Below are 6740 nucleotides of genomic sequence, written 5' to 3'. Positions count from 1 at the left end.
AGTAACAAGGACTTTGTCCTGAAGCCTATGAAATACTAAAAGAGTGGAGTAGCTACTGACGCCACATTCCCAAACATGACACTCCTTATTTAAATATGCTTGACATGTTCTGGTCTGATGATGGAACCCAATGGAGAATGTGGCAAGGTGGACCAAACATTGCTGGTCCACAGAGAGCTCCCGGTAACAGTTCTCACAGTAGTCTCTCAATCAATCCTTCTTCCCAGGGAACTCTGGGAATTGTAGCTCTGTGAGGTGTGCCTCCATATTTGTTGCTTGAGTGACAATGCTGCTTCTTCTGTGGTTCTTCAGTCACCTTTTTGGTAGGGATTGGATTGCACCCTTAATTTAATTTCTAGTGGTGCAGTGAAGGTGCCAGCTAGGGATGGGCAAATCTGTCAGTTTTGCTTTCTCTTGGTTTCCAATTTTTCCTGTTTTGATTTGAGGTCTCAACATTTCCACATCAACTTGTGATTTTTATGTCTGAATGTCTCTGACTATTCATATTCCTATACAGTTTTGTCTAATATACAAATCATATTTTTAAGCACACTTTGCCTCAGTTTGACATGCATTTTTGTGCATATTATGGCTGGAGAAGTGCATTGCAAAATTTGGTAACATGTGAATTTCAAGGGGTGGCTGCATTTCAGTTCATGTATTGCTTCAGAAAGTGAGGCCTTTGAATATGAACTGAATCAAATTTATTCCTCATCCCTAGTGCCAGCTGAATCTCCAATGGGAGGGTGGGCTAAAGAACAAGGGCCAGCACAGGCACATTTCATTGTTACTTGTCTTTCCAGCTGTAGGCCTTCCAGCTCACCACGAGACAATGAAACTCTTAAAGGGTTGCGTTATATGTTATTTTCCTGAGAAACACACAAATAGCTCTTTGTAAAAACTTATGAGTATTTTGTAACTTGCAACTTACAACATAGGGCTATGTGTGCCCAGATCAAGAACTAAAAACACGTGGAAGCCAAAAATGATTGCAGACAAAAATAAAATCATTTTGCAATGCATATATTGCCAAGTACATTTCGCCCCGCCTCTCAAAACAAAGGTTAATTGCAGGGGAGGGAGTAGCTCTTTAGTAAAGATACATTAGAAAAGTTGTGTGCTTGCTAGATTATTTCTTTCCTGTTTTAGTTATGATTTAATAGTAAATTGCCTTGGGTGATATTCTGCTGAGAACATTAGATAACAAAAATTAAAATAAATCAATGCATATGAAGCAAAAAAAAAATCTTTGCAAGAGCTAAGGAAAGTTTTGTGTTTTCTGAACAAAGTAAAATGAAGGAGTAGTTACACAGAATATGTGGAGCTGGATGATACCTAGTACAATGTTAGTCAGCCCCTGGCACACTGCCGGATCAAATAGTTCAAGCAGAGGAGGACCACCATTTTAGAAATGCTGCTCTAGAACATTCCCCAAGCACCAGTGTTTAGTTGTTGTTGTTTTTGAGATAGCTGTATACTTGATAGATTCACTTCCTCATCATGTTATGAAATTTGACACATTCCACAATTATACTTGACTTTGTACAATAGTGTTGTGACAAGATCTTTTACTGCTCTGCCAGTCTTTGATTCCTTGGGCTTTGTAGTTGGAGCAAACTTTTTTTAAAGTGCATAACTTTTACTGACACAGATACTGAGAAGTGCCACCCTCATCTTGTCCCCATTTGCCAGAAGTTCATGGTTATGTCTGTCCACATACTACTGCCAGTCTGGATTAAATCCTTCAGCTTTCCTGTAGGACGACGTTGTCACGGTCCAGTTCACAGGTGATCGAAGTCCCGGCAGGGGACGTCAGGACCGGGGGCAAGATGGCGGGGTGGGAGCAGGAACGGGGATCCAGAAGCCAGTAGTCAGGAAGCCAAGAGACTGAAGGTCAGAGAGCTGGGAGTAAAGAAGCCAAGGGTCAGAAAGCAAGGAGGCACAAAATCAGGGGTCTGAGGATCAAGAAGCAAGAAGTCACGAAGTCAAGGGTTCGAGGATCAAGAAGCAGGGAGTCAAGAAGCCAATTTTCAAGGATCAGGAAGCAAGAAGCCCAAGGCAGGAAGTATGTTGCTGTGGCAAAAAGCTGAAGGGAAATGCTGACCTTATAATCCTTCCCAGCTCTTGCCACCAGGTGCTGTGAGTTACCAATTGACCTCACCTGTGAGGCCACGCCTTGCCTCTTCAGAACAAACTTAGGAAGGCCCCAGTCCTGCAAAGTCCGACTGGTCACAGGGCCTGGGTCCTGCACGCACACCTACAGACGTGTTACATCTTCTCATTGCCACTGTTCAGTTCCGCACTATTAAAGAAAGTAGAATCTACTCACTGTTTGTAGTGTAGGCGCTAACCATTTGAAGAAGAGGCAAACACACATGGAATAGGAAAATGAAAGGACCACTCACCTTTCAAAGTGGGCGGCATTGCAGCTGGGCATCTGGGCTCTTGCGGTGATCCGACAGGGGATTGATGCCCCCATCGCACCAACCCTGGTCACATCATGCCCGCCCAGCCTATCAATGCCACAACTTCCCTCTTTTGCCTCCTCGCCGGATCTCTCGACCCACCCGCCTTCTTTTTAAGCTTTGGTATAACATGACCTTGCTATGGACAAAACATCAGCCACCTTATTGTTGGGGCTGGGTAGGAATTTTTCCACTTGGCAAATTTGCACCTGCCATTTGGTTTTCGCCTACCTTGTAGCAATTGTCACAACTTTGTAAGGGTAGGATTTGGGTATGCCTTTGTTTAAGGGAGGGGAGGTTGTAGCCTCCGCCTGCCCCTCCTCAATAAGGGTATCCTGCTAAAGGGATCCAGGGTGTGGATACTGTCCGAGGCCCAGATATGGGCTAGGGCCCTGCCACGACCCCAACGGAGACCTCTCAGGGTGCCCCTATTTGATGTAAGTCATAGGGCTCCCCCTTTCGGTGGTTAACCCTTAGTTTGACTCCCTGCAGATGGGCTGGAGTCAAGATATAGTCTGGTTTCACCCAATGCCTAAGCCTAACTGCTCACATCTGTAACCAATAAAGTTGTGGCCTGTTTTAGCCCATAAACCTAAATACTCATGTTGGTGTGTTTATTAATCAATAGGGAACTGCGGAGCATGGGGCCTTGGCACACAATAAAACAGAAGAAAAGTCTGAGGGTAGAATCTTTAACGCCAACCTCCATTGAAAGTTGAACCCTTTTCCCATCTGACGTTCACATGTAAGGATGCATTTAGGGATATAACTAGTTAATTTAGTCTCGCTGTTGATCTTTGTTAATCAATAAAGTTGTGCTTCTTTAACCTGTATCCAGCATCCTGTCCTTTCAGATGAGCAGCATCAGTTCACTGACCTGTAGAGAACACAGAGCTTCTGTATGTCTTTGCCACATACTTTCCCACCCACATTCAAATACCATTTAGCCCCAGCCCTGTGGTCCCCCCTGATTCCTCTTCACTTATACCTCCTACAATGTAATCATTGTTTGCAGGGGGTGGAACTTAGCATTAGGAGACAGAAAATTAGCTCCCCAAACCCTTGTGATAAATTAATCTGCCAAGAGGCACACCCCTCCCTAGTAACTAGAAATTTTAAAAGACCTACCACTTGGCTTGGAGGTATCCTGAATTTGAATGGGGTAGATTTGGAAAGAAATGAAACCTGAGTGTTTCCTTTTCAAAACAAAGCAACTCTTTGCATATTTTAAATGCACTGCAATCAACCTCCCCTAGACAAAACTCTGAATGCCATTTCCTAGCAGAATGTCTAAAGAGCAAATTCGGCTACAAAAGAAGCTTATTAAAGAGTAATGAAGACTGTCAAAAAATTGCACACTTAAAAGCTAGTAAATAACAAAGTGAGGCTTTTAGTCGTTCTGGCTGGACAATGTGAGGTCAGAAAGAAACAACATATTCAGCAGCACTGCAATTGGGCTTTTGATGATGCACATCTTTAACAAAGGTTACTTATTTACATCTCCTATACCTAGACAAATTGCAGTGGTTTATGTGAATACCTCTGGTGTTATCCACTGTTTTTATATACGGTACGTGATAGAGGACAGCTGCATCAGAAATGCAGGCATCCATTATGTTCTATACAAATGAAGAGCATTCATCCTGTCTGTGCCCCTGTAAGACTTTGATGTTCTCACAACCTCTTATTATACTGCAGTGTTTTTATACCTGTGGGAACAGCTAGATGGGTGGGTATGGCAGCCCAAGAGCAATGGGCAGTCATCTTCCTCGCAACAGCCCATCCACGTCCCACCATCCCCTTCACTCAGTGCTGGATTACCAAATAGGAAGAGCACCCACCGGCCCAAGGGCACCACACCTTTTAAGGGGGCCCGTGACAATGGATCAACATAATTTTTATTTCAACTTGAAAGTTAATTACAATCAAGCCAAGTAGAAGCTTTGAGATAATTTGTGAAGGGGACCTAGGGGCCTCCGCAGTGTTAAATCTGGCACTGCCTTCATGCAGTTATTCAAGGCTCAGATGGATGGGACTGTGCTCTCTGAGCATGGTGATGCTGTGATGATTCACTTATGCCTACAAGATTTAACAAATACTCCACCAAAGAATCCAGGTGTGTATACAACTCAGCAAGATGACAAAAGAGGAGGGGTGAAATCAGTGCTGGGTGGGGCTCCCCATGCTGGTATTGTGATGGTGCATCCAGCATATTTCAAGACACTCTCGTGCAACCTGGTGCACAGTTTGAGAAGCACTGCCATAGGAGTTCTACCAAGGTCAGAATTCAGAGGAGCAGGACGGATTCTTCTTCTAACCAGCTTCAGCAAGGCCAGGACTCCCCATTGCCTTCTTCCACTCTCCTGACACTGACACATCAATACAAGGTAGACATCAGGCTCAGAGTGGAGAGGAGGACAACAAGGGGACCATTTGGCCTTCACTTATGAAAACAGGGCTGTCTCACCTGTCTGAGGATCAGATCAGATCAGATACTTTATTCGACTATAAGCCCACAAGACTGAGGTGTCTGAGGTGCAGCAGCAAACACCCTTGCCTCACAAGTGCAAGGCTGGTCATGTTATTTTGCCACCAGAGGCAGACAATCCCACAAGTTCCTCTCTCCTTCCCTGGCAGTATAAATACAACACTAATGAATGTAATAAATGAGTTTGCTGCTCTTTCATGATGTTCAAGGTCAAGGACTTGAGGTGACTGCCTCACTCTGCAAGCCAGAAGGCACTTTCTGGTGAAGCAGCCAACAGCTAGTAGATTAGCAGCTCATGACATTGTGGCCAAGTGAGAGTCTGGCCTCTGCACATCTTAGCTGCAAAGGGTTTTTCTTCCTTACCCGACACACACCCAGTCTCCCCATTCTGAAAGAGCAGGAAAGTGAGGGTACTGAAGTGCAAAAATGGACAGACAGATACTGGCTGGTGGGAATATAGTTCCTTGCCACATCTGAGCTTCCAAAGCCAGCCTTCACTTTTGGAGCGAAGAGAGCAGGGTTAACAGGATAGCTAATGGTAACTATAGCTCCACTGGATGCTTTTCCGAGCAATCGAATTCTCATATTTGTTATAGGTCTGCTTATTCTTTCAAGTACGGTTTTTGATTTGATTAGTTAATAGGCTAAATCCGGTGCCATGGGAAATATTTTCCCCATCTTACCCTCCTCTGCTTTTAATAGCCACACCATAATTGTACACAGTGCCTTGAGCAAAACTTAATTCACTTGAACTGATTTACATCTGTGTGCACTGATGGGGGAATAGTTGTTTTGAAATGTAATGGCGCAACAAGCGTATGCAGCCGTAAATAACCAATTGGGTTGGGTTCAGATCAAACTTGAGTTGTGCAGGAATTCGGCTCATTTTAATGGCTTCAGTTGATTTTATTTTTGTTCATCCCTTAATATCCTGCCTCTTTTTCTACCCGCTAAGCCGGCAAAACATCTGCAGTTATCAGATACCGTTTCATCTTGAATATCGTTTGACAGCCTTAGGGTTGACAGCAGAATGCTCATAAACTTATTATGATGTGAGCAGAGCCTTGGAATCCCATGCTCGCTCATGTAAGCATGACTCTCAAAAGTAAGTTAAACAAGAATCTTCGAGCAGACTTACATTTTTTTCAGAATATAGCAAATGCATTTCCTTATAAATCCAAAGGATGTGTAGATAACTTGGGTGTTCACACAGAATCATACAAAATTAGGTTACAGTTTCTAAAACTTTAATAAGGAGAGGAGGAGGTGGTGGTACTTTTTGCCATCACCATGTGACATAACCATGACAGGTAGTGTTATCCAGCTGATAAATATTGGTTTTTAACTCCCAAGTCCAGAGTTCAAATCTCCATAGAATTCACTGGCTGCCTTTTGGCAATTCCCTCTCTTTTCCTCTCAGCCTATCCTGTCGCAGGGTTGTTGTGACAACAAAAAGTAAAACCCATCTAGCTTCCTGAGCAATCTGAAAGGAAAGCAAAGTTTTTTAAAACCCAACTATGTTAAAGAAGGAAAAATGTTGTGGTCCAGTGTGATCTAGCTGCTTCTCTAAATCATGGGTGGAGAACTTTTTTCAGCCTGAGGTCCATGTTCCCTTCTGGGCAACCATCCAAGGACCGCATGCTGGTGGTGGGTGGGGCCAGAGGCAAAAGCAGGCAAAGCAATTAATGTGAATCTTACCTTTGGGCAGTTTGCTAGTTTCTACAAACACCCACACATTCCTCTCCATCCTCCATGCAGGCAAGCAAGAGGCATGATTGGAGCTCATG

The sequence above is a fragment of the Podarcis tiliguerta genome (genome assembly GCF_965153285.1).
Source record: "Podarcis tiliguerta genome assembly, chromosome: 12".
NCBI lineage: Eukaryota > Metazoa > Chordata > Lepidosauria > Squamata > Lacertidae > Podarcis > Podarcis tiliguerta.
Note: the sequence above shows the minus strand (reverse complement) of the source record.